General features: G+C 42.1%; 1 long non-coding RNA gene across 1 annotated transcript; it reads right to left on the bottom strand.

Moving 5' to 3' along the window:
- Positions 1-2,264: 2,264 nt before the first annotated feature.
- LOC122529181 lies at positions 2,265-21,777 on the bottom strand. Its single transcript, XR_006306763.1, has 3 exons — positions 21,215-21,777; positions 19,587-19,601; positions 2,265-2,279 (listed from the first exon to the last, which is right to left on the bottom strand). It is a non-coding gene; the product is annotated as an uncharacterized LOC122529181 (long non-coding RNA).
- Between the last annotated feature and the right edge of the window lie 4,299 nt (positions 21,778-26,076).

Genomic DNA, 26,076 nt, shown 5'->3' with positions numbered 1-26,076 from the left:
ACGAGGGGCGTTTTCGTATGGGAGAAAAAAAAAAAAAAAAAAGAAAAAAAGAAAAAAATCGTCGTGTACACGTATGAGCCGTGTTATTCAACCCCGGTCCAAAATCCTCGAATTTCTACGTCTCGCGAAAATACTTAATAAACATCCGAGCAAAATTGAAACAACAATTCACACGTATCAACAACGAGGTGTATCGTTCAAACCTCAGAAATTCAACAACTGGGTAAACTCGATGTGGCTGGGAAATAATTCAAATAACGCAGCGGAGGTTTAAACGCGCGCGGTTATATCTTCGAGAAGTGGCGCGATAATTTCAAAGCTCGCGATCGAAAGAAAAAAAAAAGGAAGAATATCGAGAGATATCGGCCCCAAGAGCATTCCGAGTCGGCGAGTGTCTTCTGGAATAATTGAATCGAATCCGACTGTCCAAGGGCAAATGGAAGCCAGCGAAGGTGTCTATTCATCCGCGAATAGAGTGGAGGTCGCCGCGCGCTTCGTGAGAAACTAATTTATAAAGCGAAATGGTCGGCGGTAATTGAACATCAAAATGTCCATTAAAACCCTCTGTGCATTCATAACGCAATTTTCCATGCTTTTACGAGACGCTTCACGCCTTTCGTCGGCGGGCTATCGCTCGCTTTTTGCGTGAACACCGACAAAGATTGTTAGTCATCCATAGCGCGACGTGGAAACGCGCCACTAATAGACACTAAGTGCATTTAACTAATAGTTACGTGATCCTTCACCGAGGCAGATCTCTCTCCTCTCTCGACTTCTCCCCCTCCCCCTCCCCCCCCACGGAAGAGAATCTTCATCAATGCTGCGAGATTCTATTAAAATAGGATAGCGCCGTCTAAAGAGCACTCATTTATCGCTGCGAGGCTAATAACTCGAGAGATGGTGTTCACGCGGACGCTATTCGGCCGCGCGTTTTCGCCGTTTTAATGAAAAATTTATCGTCTCATCTCCGAGAGAGAGAGAGAGAGAGAGACTAGCGATCAATCGTTATAACACGCCGGATAGGATAGGTCCTCCGCCCGATCTTAAACGCCACTCGACGAACCATGTTATTCGTCGTCATTGAATTTTCCACCCTCACCCGAGAACCGAGCTACTAGTTTACGTTCCGCGATAACGGCATTTAACAACGTCGCGAGAGAGTATTCCGACGAATATTTCGAAACGAGAGAGAGAGAGAGAGAAAGACACATACTCTTGTCGCGAAAGATTTCCTTTCTTTTTACGTTATCGAAGAGCTGCAACGAGGGTCGAAGTGAAATGAAAATTATTGTTCGCCGACGTGAAAATGGCCCCTATGTTCTATCGAGCGATCTGATGGTGAAAAATTTGTCAACGGGGCGCGGGATTTAACAGTTTCACGATTCCAGCGAAGGGGGCTGAGAAAGAGCTGCGAATCGTAGCCGGTTCCAATTTTCGTCGATAAATCGGCGCGTATACAGAGGCAACGAGATGAAATCCCGTCGAGAATACGATGCTGCAAATGGGCAAAGCCGGCGTGCCTTGAAACCTGCCATCCCGCTCGTTTCAATTTCGATATATATGTTTAGGTAACGCGTTACACCTGGCAATTCAATAAAACCGGGCTTGGGAAATGAGAAAAAAGAAAAAAAATACACAACGACGAAACAGCAGAGGTCGAGAATAATAAACGCACGTCGGATTTTCCTCAAATTCCTCTGCTAAATACGTATATATATATATTTTTTTTTTTTTCTTTTTCTTGGAACAATCGAGCTTTTTTCGTTTGCTCGACACTTCACGCTTGGAAGGAACACGACAGACACGGCCAGCGCGAGGTTTTCCTTGTTGGATCGGGATGGAAAAAGATCGAGCAACGAATCTCGGCGCACGCACGATCGACAAAAATTTCCATTTCCTTTGATTCAATCCAGTCGCCGCGAGTTTGTACCATAAATCGTGCACATCGAAATTCCATCGTATTCCTCCGACTTCGTGATCGATCGCGGCGACACGTGACTCTCTTTACGACGCTGTCACGGGACAGTAATTGCTAGTATCGTGTCGAACAAAGTCGGCGGAGACGGTAGAGGAATTGAATCTCGACAAGAAATTCGTTCGTTTCGTTTTCTCTTTTTATTGCGAGATCACGTCTCGAGAAGTCGAGATGGTTCCTTCAATACCGTGTTAAAGTGGCTGATTAAAATTCAAATTTCCGAACGAAGTTAGAAAGATGAATACGCGAGAGAATGTTGTAGGTCTTGCATTTCAAATCGATCTCATTGCAAATCGAATTCACTCTGCGGGTGACTGAAAAGTCAGGTGATGCAATGTCATTTGGTACACGTTTCTTTGTGATTACTTGTGCGGCAATTACCTAAAATCATCGAACACGCAGAATGCTAATCACTCTACTGCAACTATCATTGTCACATATTGTCATATTGTCGTAATTACTGTACGAATGTGCACGTAGAATTATTTCTGACATCGAGCGAACCTTTCCAGTGTTAAATAAGTGTTTCGTACTAATTTCATTTTTCCTTCAAGTATTATTACACACGTGCAGTAAAATATTTCCATTCAGGAACAATCACTTTACATCTATCTATTTTTATTACAGTGGGTTAAGAAAACAAATTTGTGAAAATGCTTGATCTGCAAAAGGGTGATTTATATATAAATGTATAGCGATAATTTATATATTATAAATACATATTTACATATCGTTTATCTATATTTATATATTCTCCGCACTCTGGTATCTTCGAATTTACTTCAAACTCAACGAACGCGTAAAAGTCTGCCATTTAATTACAACGAAAAGGCAAAAGCGACGGGTGAAATTGTTTCTTTGAGCTTCTATTACGGGAAAGAGAGAGAGAGAGAGAGAGAGAGAGAGAGAGAGATTCGAAAGGGGAAACGAAAATTCTCCAGCGGATGATACGATCGATAAAGCCTTTAATACAGGAAGAGCAATCCCGCGGCAATCTACAACGATCGGGGGCGAATATCGCGCAAGTTATTGGCAAAAAATAGGCTCCGTGTAGTAACAATATTCGATGGTTGATGAGCTCATCAGAAGCGAAGTTTATTAGTTGGCAATAAGAACAATATAGAACCCCGTCGGCCGCTTTCGTTCGAACTCCCCAAGGAAGCTCCTTAATCGAAAGGCTGAGAGAAAGAAACACCGGCTCTCGCTCGCTGCGGCTACTTGACGCGAAATAATTGGCCCACTTTCTCAACCTTTCTTCCTTTCTCTCTCTCTTTTTTTTCTCTTATTTCTGTAACAACAGCGAATGATAGCGGCTTTCGTTCGAAAATGCGAGAAACCCCCCCCCGAACGATAACGATATTTTTATAATAATAATAATAATAATAATTTGCCTTTCAAGAGTGGAGATCGGATGATTCGTTCTCGCTCTGGCCGATCCCCGCGGAGTTTCGCGTGTAATTAAAAGTATCTCACCCGCCCGGTCAAAGCAAACGGAGCGTCGTCCCGTTTTAGAGAGCCTAATTTACATCTGGAATTTAATTAACCAGATTTCCCAACACGAGAAAGAAAGGAAGAAAAAGAAAGGAAGAATGAAAGAAGAAAACGCTGGCACCCTCTTTTTTTTCGAAATACACGAAGGGGACAATTCCAGAACTGCTACTCCGCGTAATATAATGTATCAAATCAAGCTGAGAGGGAGAAATATGGCGACGAATACGAGCGAAGCGACAGGGGAAGGCCGCCAGCCTGTCACCAGGCCATAAAATTCAATCTCTTACTTTCTAAACTGTACGTACGTACGTATTTCCGCATCTTTTCATTCCACGAGCATGAAATGTTTGGACATTCGTCGCGGCTCATTTTATATCGCGAAAATATTTTAACGCAGTTTCATCGCGAAATGAAATCGCTACCGTCGGTGATCAAATTGAAAATCAATCGGACAAACGCCGGAGACATGCTGGCGAAAGCTGCCAGATACGTATTTTCTGTAGAAAAATATATTTGCAAGCAAAAGATATGTCTTAAATAAATTGACACACTGCGAATCCTCGTGCAAATTTGCAACGAATGCAGGAAGGAAATATCCAAGGTTCAACGTTCCGTGTGAAATTTGATTCCGTGAAGCAATTTTCCATCGAGATTCCTTTTTTCATACTTTAATGATCTCTGCGGGCCACAAGTACAGTTATGCCAAACGTCTCGATAAATTTATAAGTTTATTAATTAGTTTATTATTAAGTTTGATATATAAGTTTCCACGTGATGTTTCAAGCTAAACATCGTGCATTCAGAAAAGCTTTCCACAAGCATTCGAATACTTCCACGACTATAAAATGCAACACGATCGTGCCGGGGAACGCAGTACATCATCGCGAACCATCGAGGAGGATATCGTATCGTTCGATGCCATATTTCGATACGAGAAGACGACGTTCAAATCGAGACGCGGCTGCCATGAGACACAGACAACCAGAGAACACAAACGCGCGTGGAACGGAGAGAAACGTTTTCGGACAATTGAATGAGAGATGAAGTTAGAAGAGATGATCAAGACGCAGAAGGATCGAGAAAAGTAGAACTAGAAGAGAAGACAGGGAAGATTCAAAAGGGTGAACTCTGGGGCGAAGAAAGAAGTGAGAGAATGAACGTTTCTCAGATGCAGCCAGCTTCACGCCCGAGGGATTCGCAAAGGCTGACCACAAGTTCGAGTACATTATGCAACAACAGCCTAGTTCGAGTCCACGCCGAGGTAAGATGGATTTCTGCGCCAGGATAAAGTGTAACATAGTAGTCTGTTGCCTCACCACCGACGAATTCTAACGTCCAGATTTGCTCCAGTCTTCTGTACCATTGTGAGATACTGTAAAGTCCATGTTGTATCCTGCCAACGGTACAATTTAATCCTTGCACGGACGGCTACGTGGCCATATTTCTTGCGGCGAACCGCTCGTGACTTTACCCCTCGCGTCCGTGGTCTTTCGATATATCTTTGGCGAACGAACGAACAAGTATAAATTGTAATTTGGTGTTAGATTTCGACGTGTCACGTTCCATTGTACGATACAAAATGTGTATCGTTCTTTTTCTTTTTATAAAAAATCGTTCTTAACGACGACAATTATTAATATTTAGATTTGCAGTGTAGTGTAAAGATTTTGTTAGACTTTGAATCGTGAAAGTTGACAAGTGTTTCATCTTTCTTTTCTAACGAGGATTCTTTTTTTTTTTTTTATTTCGATCGAAATTTGACTTGTACTGTTTTTCCTTCTTTAGAGGCATCCTGTTTAAGTGAGAAAATTTACTGCTCCGATTTAAGTTGTATTTATTAAATTTTCGGAGAAAGCTGGGTGCTCGTTTCTGAGTATAGAATAAAAATCACGCGCCACACTTTCTCTGTAAAATTAAAATTTAATCAAACTGACCTCTCGTTAGGTTTCAAAGAGGTTTCTTTTCTTCTCTCACACGCACATCGTAATTTGAAAAATATTTAACTGCATGCTGCCCGCAACAAGCTTCCGCCGCGTTAGGTTGTAAATAAAACGTACCTGATATTGATTGGTTCACTTTGATACAGGACCTCCCTTTTTCCCGACGAATCGGATAACAAAACGCCGATCCTATTTTATTCAGTTTCTCGGCAACATTTCTAATTGCTAAATTCCGCACTTTTTTTCATTTCGGTGTTCAACGATCTCAAATTCAGTAAATCAACCGATGTAAGAATTTCTCGTACGAGAGGGAAATCCTTTTCATCCGGATCTTCGCCTGTATCGTTGTAAAATAAAATATCGCAACTGCTTGCAAGTTGGCATTCTCGTCTAACGAAATATACACGTTACAGTAATATTGAGTAAAGAATCATTTTCGTATTTCGCGGGTAAATGTCGTTAACAGAAGTTATTTGAAACAATCTTCACTCAATCATCTCGCTACACGCTCTTCTCCCCAAGAGGTTACACTTTTCTGTGTATTTTAGACTTTGTTAGAGTTTCTTACATTGTATTCAGTAATTTTTATTTGCCGACATTGTCAATATATAAAGCAAAACAAGCAGCTCCTTTGCCCCAGAAAATTCTGTAAACACGAAATTGCCTAAAAAGATGGCGATAAGTTATCGAACTTGAAACGGTGAAAAAAATTGTCGTTTAATAAAGTTCATTTCTAATACCAATATTCCATCGTTATTTATTAATCGTAACCTAGAACTACGAAGTTGCTTTTCACTCAGCCGAATGTGAATAAAAATAAAAACGAATGACATAGCAAACACGGTTGTCTTTCTAATTGCAAGGATACGGAAGGCACGACGAGGAAAGCGGATAAGGATTTCATCAGACGGCGCGCAGATTCATCGTGCGAGACAATCTGTCTCGTCTCCTGCGTATGCAGATATCCATACATACTGCACCGGCAGTATGCATCTTAAGTATGTGCAACTAGGCATCCGGCAGATTAATCCGACTGGTAATTTGTCGTTCTGCGAATGAGCTTCGACTCCGAAACTCACGCAGTTGCACACGCAACATCTGCACAGACACCTGCGCGTTATACTACTACCCGGTTCCAGACACAATCTCGTCTCCGTATTTACGATTCAGCGGCCGTGGAATATATACAGGCGAAACGTCGCGGAGGAACGATTTTTCTTTTTTTTTTTACTGCTTGTGAAATTAACTGTACGCGTGTGTATACGTCGATCGCATCGATCGAGAACGAGACGATTTATCGCAAAGGAGAACAAATATAAACGATCGCGGTTGAACTTGAACACACTGTTGGACACACCGTGGAGTATTTTCAGAAAAATGGCCGCCAACTAGAATATGTATGGTTAGATTTAGCTACAACGCCGGCTAGACAGAAAGGGGAAGAAGCTCGCCGTGAAAAATAACGCCATTTGCAACCTCAAAGATGTCTCGGACGGATCTTCTGGCCGTACATCACGCACTGTTACCCACACGAGTTACGACACCATGATTCATTCGAGTCGCCCCGGCGAGGTGAAGCTTTTTTTTTTTTTTTTTTCAAGTAGCTCAACTTTCGCGTAATATATCGGTCAAGAGCTACACGGAGGGGGAGGAGATGAAGGAATGCCTGCCAGGTTTAGTTTCGAACCATCTGCGTTCTTGCAACATTCGGGAACGATAACCGCTGGTAATTCGATGAAACGCAACGTATCAATAGGTTAATGCATGTAAATGCCCGCTGCGATATATCACATTAAAGCGCGTAATGTAGTATAATTCTGTTACTCTCATTATGCCGCCATAATGGATATAGAAAGGACGTGTAATTTAATTACTTCAGCATGACGGGCAAGCGCCGCTGTAAAATTTCAGTTCTCGGTTTCACGGTGGGAAATTTCAACGCACCGCCGCGGCTATTGCAAAAAGGATAAAACCTCTCGCCCCTTGTCGACTTATTACCGAAATGTACCATCCGCCGTAGGGGCAGCAGCTTCCGGCCGCAGAAATTACGAAGTCAAATGGCCACGCCGCGTAGAACTTCTTCTTTCTTTCCTTCCTCCTTCTCTCTTTCTTTTCAGGGTCGCCCTGAACGAGACACAAATTACCGTGTAACAGGATTCCGAATCGCGGCCGTTGTTAATCCTTAGTTCATAATGTAGGTCAGCGGTCAAAGATCCAGCGTGTGACGTTGACGATAACTCTTCAGCACGTCAGCTGACAGCTTTCCCGAACGTGTTTCGGATAATAAATCATTATCATGCCCGCTCCTGCCGCGATTTTGCGAGGTGCATTTATTAAAGCGTTCGATTCGTTGCTTCTCATAATTGGAACACTCGGAATTCCACCGTTCTCTCTCTCTCTCTCTCTCTCTCTTTTTCAAACATTTATGCAACCGACGTTTAACGATACGCGCGCGGCATTTCTACCTTTTCTTTTCTTTTTTTTTTTTTTTTTTTTTGTTTCGGCAAGTGGCAAGCAGGAAAAATAAATTAACTCGATTTCGAACGTTATCAATTATAGCAGACATACCATACGTTAATAACGTGCCGGCGCGAGCTAGGTCAACCGAAATATTTTGCTAGCTGTTCCGGTTATTGAAGCACCGCGATGGTAAATCATAATTCATACGGGCAACGTTGTTTCCCGGCGAATACACTGGGCTACTTCTCCGGCAACACGAACATTACTATTCAGCGATATTTCCAGGGTAGCTATTGCCTCAACGCGCTCGTGTCTACTCCGCGAACGTGTCTACGTTGACGTTCTCGATCGATCCAGATTGCATTTACCGAATTAGCGATATTAGGTCGAGCGAATTATATCTGTCCGTTTAAGTGGTTATTTCTGTCGAAAGTCTCTTTCTCTCTCTCTCTCTCTCTGTTCACTCGAGCAGCTGGCATCCCTTTTACGGTCGTTAAATGGACCAACGCTAGTAACCCAATATTTCGTAATTCATATTACTAAAAAAAAAAAGATTGTCCGGCCAGATTCACCTCTGAATGGAAAATATCAACACGTCAAATAAAAAAAAAAAAAAAAAAACAGACAGCAGCATGAAATTTTGATTCTTGCCGAAAGAGGGCGAACAGCTTTCGGAATTATGACGCGGCGTGGTTTAATTTTATTTCAAAGTGTGCCAGGCACGAGCACGCTCGTGAGTGAATAAGTTGATTAACTATACGAATTTTTACGAATTGCTCGATTTCATTACCCGGAAATGTGATTAACTTTTAATTGCCGGGAAAGGGAATGGCTTAATGAAATCCTGGAATGACGTTCTGGGAAATAAATTTAAAATGAAAATAATTGAGAGACAGTGTCTTATAGTGATCATTCCCTCGTTTCTTACTTCAGTTTATGAAGTTAATCAACTGGAAGTTTTATAGAACATCTACGCCACAAATTTAAATCACGTTAAAAACACATTAGTAACATTGTATTTTACTATTTACGACTGAATTAATTTTCTGGAAGTGAATGTTTAAAACTTTAATCTGTCGTTGCTATCTAATGTAGCTATGATCAAAAATGAAATCGACGCTCGACTCGATTATTCAATTTTTAAACCAAGTCTTGTCAAAAGTTGAACTACGTCAGACAACAGTCCAGCAAATTTAAATCACGCATCTGTTAAAAACACATTGGTAACATTGTATTGTATTATTTACGATTAAATTAATTTCTAGAAGTGAATATTTAAAACTTTTATCGTTTATCGTAACGTGTATCGTCGACGATCAAAAATGTTAAAATAATTTTTAAACCACGTCAGACAATAGTCCACAAATTTGAATCACGTATCTGTTAATCTCTTGCGCTCGAACGACGTCCCACTCACGTCCCAATTTTTGTTCCAAAATTGTAATATTGTCTCAGTTTTAAGTATATCTGAGTAAAACGAAATGGGCAAAACAAATAATAAATTTATCGCTTCTCAATAATTTCTATCCAATGATATCCGTACCGACGAGTTCAAGAAGAAAGCGACGAATTATTGTATACGGTTTGGTCACTCGTTACGGTCCGCAATCAGTTGCCAGCGCAAGCGGTTAAAAAACACATCGATAACATTGCATATCGTCAGATTGAATTAATTTCTGGAACTGAATATTTAAAGCTTTTATCTAACATTAACTATAGTGATCAGAAATGAAATCGTCGCTCGACTCGATCGAATTTTTAAACTACGTCTTGCCAATAGTTGAACTACGTCAGACAACAGTCCAACAAATTTAAATCACGTATCTGTTAAAAACACATTGGTAACATTGTATTTTACTATTTACGACTGAATTAATTTCCAAAAGTGAATATTTAGAACTTTTATCTATCGTTGCTATCTAATGTAGCTATGATCAAAAATGAAATCGACGCTCGACTCGATTATCCAATTTTTAAACTACGTATTGCCAAAAGTTGAACTACGTCAGACAACAGTCCAACAAATTTAAATCACGTATCTGTTAAAAACACATTGGTAACATTGTATTTTACTATTTACGACTGAATTAATTTCCAAAAGTGAATATTTAGAACTTTTATCTATCGTTGCTATCTAATGTAGCTATGATCAAAAATGAAATCGACGCTCGACTCGATTATCCAATTTTTAAACTACGTATTGCCAAAAGTTGAACTACGTCAGACAACAGTCCAACAAATTTAAATCACGCATCTGTTAAAAACACATTGGTAACATTGTAGTTTATTCTATTTACGATTAAATTAACTTCTGGAAGTGAATATCCAAAACTTTTATCTAACGTTAACTATGGTGATCAGAAATGAAATCGTCGCTCGACTCGATCGTTCGAATTTTTAAAACTACATCTTGCCAAAAGTTGAACTAAATCAGACAACAGTCCAGTGATGTCTGAACTCTTCTAGACATCTGTATCTAAATCGAAAGAAAGGGCAAAGGGAAACGCGATTCGCGAGGATCAGGGAGAGAAGAAAAGGGCGAAAGAACAGGGTCGATCGGCGAGCGATACCGCGAAAGGTCACGGCTTTTCTTGACAAATGGCGTCCTTGCACCGCCGCCGATGGACTCGGAGCGGTATCTCAGCGGTCTGTAGCTCAGCCAAAGTACATTATGAAGGCATTTGTAGCCTTCCACTAGACGTTGCTCCGAAGAAGCACAACTGTATCGACCATGGGTTTGCCGCGTAGATACGTGAAAATACACTGGCATCGGGACCAGTCGAAATGCATCTTGGAATCCTGCCCGAACTTACTCGTTGTTTCCCCCGAGATTCCGCACGCCTTATCGGATATATACACCGGTTCGAATTTTATTCCCTTCCGGATAGCTGACCGGGAACCAATGCTGGCTGGCTCACGGTGATCAATAATTGAACAACATTCCGACGGCGATAGTGCCATTTTCTCGCGCCGCGTGAAAATATTCCGTGTATCATCTATCAGCACCACCAGTTTCCATCAATAAATAATCGGCAGCTGATGGAATATTTCTTTGGCTGGCTTCGAAATCAGAATCGTCTCGGGGCTCGCGTGGCATAATGCGACGCTCGTATTTAAATTTGAAGTTCAACGTGAGATTGGATGTCAGAGTTGATAACATGTGATTTCGTTTTGTCGTTCTTCTTGCGATTTTCTTTATAATTTTTCGTCGTGAAATGGTGAGTTTGCATTATTCTAACCGTAATTTGACTCTGCCTTTCACGCGCCATGTTTTAAACACACTGTGTCACGTGAGTTTAAAAAAGAGTAAAAAATTAGTAAAAATACTTCTCAAGCGCGTAACGACGAAGTTACCAACGAACTTTATTTGCGATGATTGAAAATCGAGTCGATAATTTCATTGATTTTAAGGGCCAATAATTACAAGTGACACTAATCAATTTAAAAATAGACAGGAAAGGTTTACAAACCTCCAATTTAGCCCCGAAAGAAAATTTACAAACCTGACAATTAGTGTCACGTCTTTATTATCGGACACTCGCAAAGAAAATTATTTAAAAACAAACACAGCGCTTGCTTAAGAACATCGTTCTTTTTTCTTTTCTCTCTCTCTCTCTCTCTCTCTCTCTTTCTCTCTTTCGCGATAAAAGATAATGGTAACTAAAACACGAGTATGTGACACAAAATCGATACGCCATCTATTGGAATAACATGAAGATATTCCATCTGCGGATCAAAAAGATTGGCCGGTTAATATTGAACAACAACGATGACCTAATTTCGTAAGATTAATAGGCTTACGGACAGAGGTCGACCTTTGCTCCTTTACGAGATTAAAAGCAAATAGACAAATATGGACAGATCGATCGGCCGGCTGCCTCTTCCAGCCACCCCAAATCTGCCTTTTATTTTTAAGCTCGTCACCCTTCGTGAAATACACACCGGAGATATCGACGAAGGTTGTCGCGTGAAAAAAGAAAAGTAGATCAAAGAATAAACTGGATATTTTCAGACACGACGTGAAATGTCCACACGCTGTCGTCTGGACGATTCGTTAATTGCCAACTGTATTCTAACTCGGTCAAGCGTAAAAATTACTCGACGCCTCACAATGGAATCGGTGAAATTATCTGTAGATAAAAGCCGAAATTACATACACACTGTCTGCGACTTATGCCACTGCGTATCATTTAATATTTAAATATCGCGGTTCGTGTTCTAAAAATATCCCTACAGATTCAGAAGAGTGAACGCATCGTCCCTTCTCAGACCAGAACCAACGCATTTTGCAAAATGGACTTCTTTCGATCGAAACCAACTGTGAAATGTAAACATTCGTATAAATTTATATTATAAACATACAAGTAGAAATTAATATTAAACCTAACAAACTAATATTATAAACATACAAGTAGAAATTAATATTAAACCTAACAATATAAACTAATATAAATCCAACCTGAACCTAACCTAAACCAACTGTAAAATGTGAACCTATCGTACAAATTTATATTACAGATGTACAAGTAGAAAATAATATTAAACCTAACAACCTAATATTATAAACATACAAGTAGAAATTAATATTAAACCTAACAATATAAACTAATATAAGTCCAACCTGAACCTAACCTAAACCAACTGTGAAATGTGAACCTATCGTACAAATTTATATTACAGATGTACAAGTAGAAAATAATATTAAACCTAACAACCTAATATTATAAACATACAAGTAGAAATTAATATTAAACCTAACAATATAAAGTAATATAAACCCAACCTGAACCTAACCTAAATCAACTGTGAAATATGAACGTTCGTACGAATTTATATTATAGACATACGAGTAGAAATTAATATTAAACCTAACAACCTAATATTATAAACATACAAGTAGAAATTAATATTAAACCTAACAATATAAACTAATATAAATCCAACCTGAACCTAACCTAAACCAACTGTGAAATGTGAACCTACCGTACAAATTTATATTATAGACATACAAGTAGAAAATAATATTAAACCTAACAATCTAATATTATAAACCTAACAACCTAATATTATAAACATACAAGTAGAAATTAATATTAAACCTAACAATATAAACTAATATAAATCCAACCTGAACCTAACCTAAACCAACTGTGAAATGTGAACCTATCGTACAAATTTATATTATAAACATACAAGTAGAAATTAATATACAATTGTTGCTTCCAGTCTTGTTACTTAAATATTCTGTACGATGTATTAAATGCATTTCTTAAATTTCCCACGAATGCATAAAAATCCAGTTTTAATTAACAAACAAACGGTACGTTCGTTAAATCAAAATTGATTCGCCTCTCGATGTTCAAATGCCGCGAGTTCTTTCTATGAATTTAGAGAAACTTGAAAATTTAGACTCGCAGAGCAAGCAACAAGAAAATGTGCGAATAAAGCGAGCCTGCCAATCGAAAGATTCATTCTACCTGAAGTTTGACCATCGCAAACGTCAATCCGAATCGATTATCACGACGTTCGAGTGCCCGCGGGCACAACTGTCCCAATATTTACGAACGAGCGTTTATCTTGACGCTTTGCGCCGATCGCGAGCAATTGCGAATCGTATTTCGCGGCGCGAAGTCGCGAATTCGGATGAAATTGCACGCGAAAACTTTCCGTGGATCGGGCGGTGACAAAGGGGGGTTTAATCTTTCGCGTGGGAAACCAATCGCGTTATCGAGATATAAGCATAATCGAACTGACGGCGGTGTACACGAGGCGATAGCCTCGGCATATAGCGAGGCAACGGATAGCACGCCGGCTATATTCGAAACTGATAATCGACGATATGCCGTGGCCGGTCGATAATCAAGGGGCTTGGCACGAAAATGACTCGTCCGTATCTATGCAATCGCGTTGACACGACCGAATTACACTGAAATGACGGAACACGCGCGATTACACGTTTCAGTTTCGTGGAAAAGAGAGAAAATGTAGGGGAATCGGGACACGTACACGTTTGAAAGGAACGAGAGCGAGAAGGGGCCGAAAAGAGGAACAAAAGAATCTCGAGACCGGCCAACGAATGATGAAACTGAATATGAGAAAAATCGGGCTACGTAGTTTGTAACGGTTAGTTGAAATCGACGACCGGATGCACTGGTTCTCTCTTTGCATCCCGACAGAGTTGTTGCGCGCTCCAAACAATCCCGAGTAAAAATTTAATTCTATTTGCCGCCAACTAGACTTTGCCAGCTACGGATTCTTTTACGATCGCTCTCGTGCCTGGCTTTGATGGAAGTTGACGGACCGCGGATAACGAGTAAGATGGCGTTCAACACGCCAAAAGTGATATTTTGAAGGATATTTTCAAATATTAAAATTAATTACATTTAATGTCAGTTGAAATTTCTCTGTATTTTATATCATTCGAAATTACTTTGTACACTGTTATTGAAATACACAGCGAGGGAATTATTTCGGAAACTTTCACAAAGTTAAAGAAACTAAGAAATTGAATTTCAATTATTCGGTTGGCCAAAAAGTAATTAATTTATAATAAATTAAATAATATTATAATAAATAAAATATATAAAATTAAAATATTATATAAAATATATAATTATACAAAAAATATTAAATAAAATATATAAAATATATAATATATAAATAAAATATAATATAAATATAATTTATATGTTATAATATTAATTATTGGTATATAAATAAATAAATTTTCTTTTCTAATAGATACTCTAATAAATATCTTAAAACGTAACTAACTTCATTCTAAACCGCAAATTCATCGTGCAATCTGATACCTGATTGCACTATGCACGAAGCAACGAAATTACACAATGATATCACAAAAATCCCCATAAAAAAGGTAGTAATCTTCACGGATTATATATGTACACCAAAGGATTACGTTTCAACCTAAAACTTGTATCTTTAAATATTCTATAACGTGTAACGTCTATAATGTTTCAAAGTGAACAACTCGTAACTGTTGGGTAGCTAACGTTTACCCGATAAATCGACCGTGAAAATTGTTTCTCTCTTACGTTTCTCCTATTTTCTAAGACTTGCTCGAAATCGTCCGAGAGATTGTCCTGGCCTGTAGAACCTAGCAGTTATACTTATCCCAACAGATCTGACAGCAGTTCTGCAGTTTCCCCACAATGGACCAGCTAACGAGAATTCGGTTAAACGTTCTAGGTCTCCTTTCACCCTCTATTAATTTCACCGAACGATCCTAATTCCAACTTTACGAAAAACATGAGCAAGGTTCCGTTGGAATTCAAGTCCCGGAAGGGCAATAGCCAAGTGAAGAACTGCATAGTTCGTAGGAACTAGGTGCGTTATAAATAAGGATCGATAATTTCACGGTGAATTGGCGCGGATTTATATCGAACCGTTTGAAAAACAAAGTGATTATAGCGACATGTGCACAGACGTGACGAACAATAGGTGGCTTGAAATAGAAATTGAAGCTTCGTGCATGAGAATCGACTTAAAATGCGCAAACACGTTGGAACGCAGTCGAAGTGGCTTGATTAAACGGATCAAGCTATATGTGCTCGTCGTGTTTCGCGATAAATAGACCGAAGGGAACGGAGTATCGTCAGTGGAGATTTACGAAATACTACCGGGAAGTCTGATAAACAAAAAAAAAAAAAAGAAAAAAAACAGGGAAATTCACTTTCCATCAATCGTTTGTTGCACATGGACAGGTCAGAAACTTGTAACCAAAACTGTATTATGAATTTTGTAATGCAAACTGTACGAGTACAGAGAAGTTTTTATTTTTTTTAACAACTATTACGAGCAACTGTTACTATTTTATACTATATAAAGTACTATGTAAAGAGCACGTATTGAGCAATGAATAATTAAAATTATAAATAATGTCTTTTAATTTCTGCTAATAACGATCGTTGTAATTGAGGAAAGAGTAAAAAAGTAATTACAGTTTACAAGGAAGCAATTTTTTCTTTAAATTCACTATACCGCCAAGCACTTCTGGACATGATTTTAGAAGATAATATTCCCTCGTCTTTGAGATTTTCAAAAATATATTACTCGTTGCAATATTAAAATATTGTTTAGCCTCCGCGAAACAACTATCTTCCCACCGTTTACCAAACAAATTATTTTCACCTTCAATTCACGGCCATATTGAAATTCTCTTCTACGTTCAATCGTAAAGTGAAACCAAAAATTATCGACCAGTCGTATTCCCCCCCCCCCCCCCCGCGATCCCGAAACGGTTTTCAATACACGTTCAAGTTCAAAACACATTCGCCGCGGGTATTGAATGCGGTGCACGATCGATATCTAGGTAAGTTACCGGTCTTGTAATACACGTCCCGAGCTTTCGTTTGTTCCCACAGCTCCACGGTTCCACCCTTTTTCTTTTTCGTCTGGCGTTCCAGGCCGGCGCACCACGACCTACCCTCACTTCGTCGGGGCGAAGTCCGACGCCGCTCGAATTATCATCGCGACCTCTCAAAGCCTTTCCAAAATTACTTACGAACTCACGGGCCCGTAAGCCCAGACTGCTCGAAATTAGTTTCCGCGAAAGCTCACTCCCATTAGGTATGTACGCTTCCCAATTCGTTAAGAGGAGACTGTCGCCCCACCCCGACAAGACAACTCGCCCGACAGACCGCCACTTTCTCTCATTCGCCCATTCCCCGGACTCTATACGCCGCCGAAAGCATCGCCGGCTTTCGGAAAAAAGAAACAACCCGTGGCTAAATTTGCTTAATGGTAACGAGGTCAGTGTTCCTCTTTCAACTTTTTTTTTGTTTTTTTCAGAGGGGAGCGGGGGATAAACGGCGCAATTCCGCGTTTCCAGCCAATGGTCTGCAATTCCACTTTTCTACGCGCCACCGCCTCTTTGCTCCCCGTTACATTATTATAAACGCTTTTACGCTTTGAACTGGACCCGCTTCCGTATTTCGCAACGATTCGTTTTACATTTACGTTTGTAAATTTTTGGAATTTCAGCGAATTTCGTCGATCAAGCGGGATTTTCGGTGGCGGATCGGCCGGTGATTGGGTTTTTCGGCGGAGAAATTAGTGGCGGCGGTCGGTGTTTGGTCAGCCAAGAAAGAGGTAGGGGATGATCCGTTACTCGGTCCGGTGACCGGGTTAAAAGGACGTCGCGTCGTTTAAAGAACCATCCAATCGACAAACCAATTTGACTATCGAATAGTCATCCGTTATAGAAAATACGACAGCGTCCACCCCTATTTCGATATTCCGAATATTAAAGCGATCGACTCCTCCGTGTCAACTGGGTCACCGTATCTCGCGGTTGAAAAGTACTACCCGCGCGAGAATTTTTCGAAATTCAAGTGATACCGCGCGCAGATAACGTATACATTGAAATTATCCATCGAATATTCTTTTCGTTATTTCGTTGAACTCTCCAGATACTAATAACCGTGTAGACACGCAGCGAAGAGCATGAACTGTAGCAGTGAAACAATGAAAAATTTAAATTGATACAATTTCTGGAAAGGGAGGAAAGAGGATCATGCAACGATCCACTTGGTCTCATTTTCACAACGCGAAATCGCCATGACAGTCGTGAGTTCGGTTTTCTTTTTTTTTTTTCCAAAGATGACTTTGCATCATGTAGCGGGTGGGAAACTGACGATGCATTTTCCTCGAAAATTGCAAACAGTCAAATGTGCGCGAGAACATTAAAAATATTTTTCTCTTAACTAGATCCACCGTCATTTTGAAAACTGAAGTTTCTCTTTCGACAAGGATCCCTCAAAATTTGTTGCACGATTTTTTTTTCTCTACCGTTTTATCCCAGAGTTAGACGACAAATATTCAAGAAATCCTAACATTCGTTCGCGTAATTCGTTCGCTCCAAGTTCGATAAAACGACGAAGAAAAAAATCGTGCCGTGAATTTTAAAGACTCGTAAAGAGGAAATTTCAATCTTTAGCCGCGAAGAAAATTTGGTTTTTACAAAGGAGTGTCCCACCCGCTAGGCAAAATCATTTTGCGAAGAGAACGCAATTCCCAACTATCGAGACTTCCCGCTTTAAAATGATACACGGCGAGTGGATCGTTGTGCGAGCCCCTCTCGCGAAGTTGTATCAGTTTAAATATGACCGACAATTTTTCACTACCATTCGTACAGTTGTCGCTCTCCGCGATGCAGATAAGATACGCGTAAATTTGAAATTCGTTCGAGAGCCACTATCGAGAGAGTTAATCGCGGCGGTTATTTCTGATCAACGGCTCCAGATTCCAGTCAAGTGTTCGTCCAAATCCCAAAACAACCCCGGCAGAGCGTAGTCTCGGACCGGAGTATCTGAAATCAGCGTCTCCACCGACGCAAATGTAAATTACGGCCGGGCAAGATAGCGTCTGAACGAAACGGCGAAATAGAAAGAAAGTCAGTTTGCGCGCGATTTATAGAGAAAGGGGGGAGGGGGGGAGAGGCGAAGAGGCGAATCGCAAGGGTGCGATTTAACGACGCGGTGGAACGGCGCCAGAGGAGCGAAAGCTATCGATTCGGTTCGATTGCCGAAAAATGGTAATGCGATCGGGGCAGAACGGCGAGAGGCTTTAACCCCCTCCCCCCACCCACTCCTCCGCCCGCAGGAAGGACGTCTCAATTTCGACGCTACGTGCCATTGGAATGCGGAACGAGGCCACTCCATGCCAACAGAATTTCCTTAAAGCAGCTCGCCCTCGTGCGTATGAGCTTGAATTTCACAGTCAGAATGACCGGATGGAAGGAGAATCTAACTCGTCGTGTGTTCTAAAGAATTATTCGATAATCGACTGGTTACTCGAGACTCGGGACTGTTCGATAGTTTCTGTGTTCTTCGATAGAAAACAATTGACTGGTTCGCGTGCTTGTGCGATCACTGAATCACAGTGGATCTTTATGCGTTTACAGGAAATTTCGGAAGTGCAAAAATATTTATTACACAACAAAGAGTATTTGTTGCGACACTTTTTTTTTTGTATGAAATTGTACAGCGAAGATTCAGTGATGTCTGTTGAGGAAATCGATGTTACGCTCGACGTTCCTTCGTTCGAAAATCACCCTCGCTCGTTCAAATTCTTCCGCGTCTCGGATAGTTTTTTTCGCCTGACCTAGAGAACCGACGAGAGGAGACTTTCGAAAGAATTTTCTACTCCACTCCCGCGGAGAGATAACGGATACAATCTCGTCTACGGCGGTGACGTTTCGTGATTCATGAGACCACGGCCAGCCGGCTAAGAACAAGTCGACCGTTGACGCTTCGGAATACATTCGACAATCGTCAGGGAGGGTTAACAGACGCGCGTCTGTGATTCATTGCGGCGGAGTTAAGCCTATTCGCATAATCAGACAGCAACGTATCACCTCTGTCATTAATTACGAGGCCGTGAAACATACATTTATCAAGGTAATTGGTTGGAGAAGCTGCAGAGATTCGGTGGGTAGACACAGGGTTGGCAAATGATTGTGACACGACGACGAATCGAACCTTCCGACCGACTGACAATTATAGCAAAGCACAAAGCATAGTGTTCGGCAATAACCTCTCGACAAAGAGAGAAATTAATTCTCGCGGCAGGCTAACTTCTAGCGTCTTGGGGAAACCTGTCTGCTAAAGAAATTTCGAATTCACGCGGCTAAGGAGACTCGGCGAATCGCCAGCGAATAATTCACGCGGCGAGTTTCAAACTTTAAATATCGCTTGAACTTGGCAAATTCGAATCTACATATTGAAAACTTTGGCAAAGACCCTGGGCCGAGGGTCTCTGCCTTTCTCGATTGCCTCGGTATCACGGATGTTGTATTTTCACGCGGATAAACGCTCGGCGCTGCTTAATATCTCGTGAATAAGCGAGAGGGTTACTCGAATAATTAATTCGAAGCCGTTTCGCAGACGTGCACACGGTGGTGAGAGAAGAAGAGAAAAAGAAGAGATCTTTGCCCAAGATCTTTCGTCCCTCGAACCTCGTGAACGCGGTCGCGCACGCCGCTAAAAGGGACGTAAATATCGGGCAGAGGAAACGGTCCCTGAATTAGACATCGATCTAAATGGATTATCCTCGAGAACACGCTCGTCTCGGTGTATCGAGAGCGCGACGAACGATGCGCTCTCGATACACTTCCCATCACAGGCTGCATACATCCTGCAGAAATGGCTCCCTTTTAACTGCCACTCAATTTAAGACCCTTCGAATGCTACATTTCCCTAATGGAAGCCCGGTTCACCCAATACGGAGGAATGATAACGCTGCGTTAACATAACATTGAACGTTGCCCCCTCCCTTTCCCCCTCCGCCCCCGCGGAACGCAATTTCAAACGTTTTCGCTTGCGGAAACATCGAAACGCGGATACTCCGGCGAATCGTGTCTTCCACTTCGGTATATTGGTCGGAGGGGCGAGCATTATGAGCCAAGGGAAGAAAAAAGAAAGGGAAGAAAACGAAAAAATACAAATATATAAAGGAAGAACGCGACGACTCGAACTGTTTGCTTTTCATTTCGCTCGCCAGTTTTTGTTTACGGATCGGAGACGACGCGTGCCGAGAGTATCGTTGAAATTCACCGAGGGACGAGTGAAAGGAGGAAGGGGGGAGGAGGAGGGGGAGGACGGGGTAAGATTCGCACGACGTGGAGGGCAAGGTAGGTTTCCGCGGGGAAATCGCGCGGAGACTTTGACGACGGGCGCGCCGTGCACACGGGCAACACGACGGGAGAAGGTGGAAAGCCACGAAACGTCGACGACTTAACGTTGAAGATCGATGGGGGAGAGACCTGCAGCAGCCTAACCCTCGCGTTTTATCGAGCTGCGGCACACGTACGTCTCGCGGCCACGGGGAAAGAGAGAGAGAGAGAGAGAAATACGTGGATACGCGGCGACTGACGAGGAACGGCAACCCATCACTGTACGTACAGTACGTACGCGCGGCTACACCGTGAACTTAGCTGCGCTCCACCGCTCGACCCGGCATCGACAGTGTATTCGAAATATTTCGATATATCGCTCGCGGGTTTCTTCCTATCGCGCGTTACTCTGTACTCTTCGAAACTCGCCTCTTCATCGTCTCACGTCGTTCGATCGTGTAAACTGAGCGAGGCACGGAGAGAGAAAGAGAGAGAGACAGAGACAGAGAGAGGAATGAACATAGCCATAGTTTCAACGACAAACAATATCGCGTGTGTCGTGTCGCGAGCTCGTGCAGCAGAAAAACGCGAGAGAGAGAAAGAGAGAGAAGGTGCGTGTTAAATATCGGTTGAAAGCGAGGATTCACGGTGATCACCGGTGCACGGTGAATCGTTATCGGGTAAAATTGATGAATTAATATCGTCGTGACTGACCTTTTTCTCGTTGATCACACCGCAGCGCGATGGAGGAAGGGACGAGGCCGATGTACAACGCGGTGAGAGCTGGCTGGAAAAACAGAGTGTGTACGAGGAGCACCCGGCGAGGACGACGACGACGACGTCCGTACGAGTCTCACGTTTAGACTACGTGCGTCTCTCCGGTCGTCGGTGGCGGTGACAGTGGTGGTGGCGATGATGATGGTGGTGGTGGTGGTGGTGCTGGTGGTGGTGGTGGTGGCGGTGGTGGTGGTGGTGGTGGTGGTGGTGGTGGTGGTGGTGGTGGCGGTGGTAGTGGCGATAGTGGCGTCGGCGTCGACGGCGTCGGGTGCCGGTGGTGGTGGTAGTTGCTTTCTATCCCCCAAGCGGGAAAAAGAAGGGAGGAGAGGAAGAGAAAGACGAGGAAGGACCGATGAGATCGAAGTCTCGTGGCAAACGGTCGTGGACTGAGTGAAGCCGAGTTCCGACTGAGCGGCTGAGTTGCTGTGGCGGCGACGCTCGCGCCGCGCCGCGGAGGGTTGCCGAATTAACATCGATCCATCGAAAATGGTATGAGGTAAGCTTCGCGAACAAGCGCGAAGAGTGAGCTACGCGAGGCTAGAGAGAGAGAAAGAGAGAAAGAGAGAGGGTGAGAGAGTGAGAGAGAGAATGAGCGTAGGGTGCACCACCAACCCTATCGCCAGGGATTCGGGAGGAGAAGGGAGAGGGAGAGCGACGAGTCGAGTCGTGAAGAGGGCGGGGCGTACGCGTACCACACGTTTCTATCTCTACGTCTATACCTATGCCTTCCTACTCCTTGTTTTCCTTCTTTCTCCCTTCGCCCCGTTGCGCGCCACCTTCTCACTCCTTGTTCCTTATTTACCACCCTTTCTTTCGCTCCGGCGCCGCAACGTTATCCGTGTACTTCTATATTCCCCTGCACCTTGATATTTGCCGCTTCCCGTGCTTCTCCCATCTTTTTTCCCTACCTTTTCCGTTAACTTCCTAGCCCTTCCCCTCTTCGCCGTCGGTGTCCTTTTTCGGTTTGTTGCCGAATTCTTTAACCCACTGGCATACTAATCGTCGTTCGTATCGGACTGCGTGTGGCTCGTGTGTTTCACGAAGCTTTCCTTTAGTCTGCAATCCGTTGTTTGCGACGTAGTAAGGCAATTAATGAGACACTTGAATTAATCAAGATAATTCAATATCGTTAAGTATTATGTCGGATTCTTTTCAATCCTTTTCTCGTCCTTTTGACCTCTCGCGCTAGTAACTGATTCGCGGACCATAAACGGGCGACCAAACCGTATACAACTCGTTGGTATGACATCGCTGGATAGATATTATTGAACAGTAGTAAATCTATTATTTGTTTTGCCTGGGTAAACTGAGGAAATATTGCAATTTTGGTACAAAAAACTCTCGACGTGCGTTAGAGGTTAACCACTTGCGCTGGCAACTGATTGCGGACCATAACGAGTGACCAAACCGTGTACAATAATTCGTCGCTTTCTTTTTAAAACTCGTCGGCATAATAGAAGTTATACCGGATAGAAACGATTGAGAAGTAATAAATTTATTATTTGTTTTGCCTGGGTTATACTGAAATATACTTAAAACTGAGAAAACATTGCAATCTTGGTACAAAAAACTCTCGACGTGCGTGGCACGTCATTCCAGTGCAAGAGGTTAACCGCTTGCGCTGGCAACTGATTGCGGACCATAACGAGCGACCAAACCGTATACAATAATCCGTCGCTTTCTTTTTCTTTTTGAACTCGTCGGTACGATATCACTGGATAGAAGTTATTAATAAATTTATCATTTGCTTTGCCTGTTTTGTTTTACTTAAATATACTTAAAACTGAGAAAATATTACAATTTTGGGATGAAAAAATTCCAGCGCAAGTTAAATTCTTTAAATATCATTGCGTCTGGTAATATTTTCTTCTTTTAATTTTCGTTTATACATGTGTATGTTCTTCCTCTTCGATCGTCGCGTATCTTTCCATTCCTATCTGGGCTTTCTTCGATTTCTTCGAGAACAAGTGCCCGCCCCAACAACGTGCAGGTGCGGCGAAGGTTCGACACTCGTCGACCAGAGTCTCTCGTTAGACACGGCGAAGAGAACTCTTGTTCCGTCGGCGTGAAACTGCAAAAATCGGAGAATATAGGTCGAAGTATAATGAGAGAATTTAGGCAAGCGCTTTGCGTCCCTCTTCATCGCCAGGTCAGGATGAGAAATTTCATTGTTACCGTAAATGTGTTGTCCATAAAAAGTCGTATAAATCGTCCGTACGGAAAACGCAACATTACCAGCCAGCCCGCCGCTATGAACTCATTCGACACACCGCCGTACATGTTACGTATTGCGTTTTATGAATCGATAAAAGAAGCTGTGGTTATTTCGTTCATCTGGCTCGGATACCCAGAATACAGTATACGTGCTTCGTTTGCAGTTCGAGCGATCGAAGTTCGCTGGTACGCAGCGACAATAAAAGACATTCGCATATATCGCCTTGGGATCCATTAAGTAAACTAAGCAACTTCCCTACGAGCTGTCATATACATGCACAACGTTTTTAGCTGAGCGCGCTCCGTGGAAAAATTCAAATCTGGGTCAACATTATTCTGAATAGAAAAACTGACAGAGAAATGATAACGTATATAGGTAGAAGTTAGCGTAATAATATTTTAAGGCCTGCTTTCGGGTTCTATTCGCGTTGTTTGCACGTTGCACAGAAACACATGGGTATACGGCCGTACTAAACGGGCCGCGCAAACATTCTCGCCTTTTCAGTCTTGCTTCTTCTGCAAAAATGCGTATGTGCGCGAGTAATTATCGTCGTGCTTTAAATTTTCACTTTAAATACGTATACGTACGATATACATATATATACACATGTATACAGATCGACGAGTGGCATTATCGTTAAAATTTCACGACAGTCTAGAATAACTGCTTAGTAAAGAAACCATTGGATATATCGAGGTAATGGCGTACTGCAGGCTTTATCTCCGCGTTGTCGGATGAATCCGACGGGTGATCCGACGATAAATCGATGGCTCTCAAAGGTGAGCCAAACACGGTACTTTGAAATTCACCCGGTAAATACGAACCCGCCTCCGGAAACGAGGCACCGTACGAAATAACGACGAGCGTGACGAGTCAAAGGCGCCAAACAGATTGGTTACAACAACGTGTTACAACGCATTTCCGTTGGATTTGAATTACAATCACCTGGCGAAATAAGAGGACGAAAGAGCTTCGGCGGAGACGATCGGTCAAACTGGCTTCGAGGCAAAATCGCCCCGCCGAGGCAAATAGTCGCTCGAAGCTAAAGTGACCGCGGTAAAATTAAACGTGTCAGCAACAGCGTAAACAACCAGGATAGGCAAACGTCAGATGCATCTTGGAGAACGGCAGAAATCCTTACGCGAGAGCATGAAACGAGGGCCGGCTTCGTGACAGCGGAGCCGGAAATTACGTAATTTCCTTACATTCTGCCTGGAGTTGAACGCTTTATACGAGACACGCCGCCGCCTTGGAATATCGAATTTCTAATCGAATCAATAATTACGAAATGCCGCGTAAACTGAAAACGCTTCTTGCTTGAAGAAGTTTTCTCCTCGCCTTCCGCGAACCTTCGCCCTTTGCTTCTGACAAGTGAGAACTCGTAGAATTTGTCAATTATTTCTAACTCTGTTACGTTTTAAAAGAAAAAGAAGAAGAAGAAAATGATTTTTATCACAGAGTCGAGGTAAAATAGAAGGAAAAAAAAAAAAAAAGAGAGAAGAGTCCGTCGCCTGGCGATGGGAAAAATGAGAGAAATGAAAAAAAAGTGCGAAGTGTATATCACAAAGTGGGTATGTTCGTATGGATTCTCGGTGTTCCACGGATGCCCGCCAGACTTTGGGTCTCCAGGAGATGCCACTGATATCCACGTCCTGAGACTCGCGAAGTGCAGATCCATGTTAGTGGTATAATGCTCCGCTATAAGTCTCGGAATTATGTGGACCGTGATAAGCATGCCAAAAAGCGGGGAAACACGATTATCTTTCAGGTATTCAGATGGGATTATGTCGTTATTGCCTTCATACTTTTCGTGTCAAGCGTTGCACGAATAAACCCGAATTGAACCGGCGTTGTCTTAACGCTTTGGCTAACGCACTTTGGCGTGAAAGTTTCGAAATCGCTAATTAATCGTCGTTAATATCAGAATGTCAGTTTATTTCATTGTAACAAGATGTTGAGCTGATTTTCTGAAAGTTCTGAATTTATGATTTGTAAGTTTGATAATCGACAGTCTGCACGAGCAATATATGTTTTATCAGCTATTATTTTTATTGCTAGATTTTCCATTCGTTACCATTTGGTTTGCGCGAATGTCGTTAATACTATAACTCGACAAACCGAGTCTCAGAATATTTCCGATCTAAAAACCTCCTTCGACGGCGTTTAAATCGCAGGATTTGCGGTCGTCGATATATAACTATTAATCCATTATTCTCCGTAACTCTTGCAAATAACTTCCAAGTTTTAATCGTTATCTTGCATGAATACGTATTTCTAGCCGGCTGATCGCTTCCCCGAAAATCTGGGTTAATTATCGCGTTTTAAAGAAGATCCAGCGAGCGCGTTCTAAAATTTATCCATCGGCATCCACCGCAGAGTAAACGATAAAACGAATTGTCAGAGTTATTCGTTCGCCGTTCGTCTTCTAATGAGACGAGATCTGAGAGGCGAAGTTTAGTTAACGTAAAGCAAGATCGTAGAACGACGAAATCACAGATCCGTCGTGTATCGTATGTACGTTTTCAAAATGCGACTCGACGTAGGTAGGTGTGTAGATATATGTGTATGTGTGTGTGTGTGTGTG

This window comes from Frieseomelitta varia, unplaced genomic scaffold, assembly GCF_011392965.1.
Source record: "Frieseomelitta varia isolate USP_RPSP 00005682 unplaced genomic scaffold, Fvar_1.2 scaffold_28, whole genome shotgun sequence".
Lineage (NCBI taxonomy): Eukaryota > Metazoa > Arthropoda > Insecta > Hymenoptera > Apidae > Frieseomelitta > Frieseomelitta varia.
This window is presented reverse-complemented; position numbering and strand designations above follow the sequence as displayed.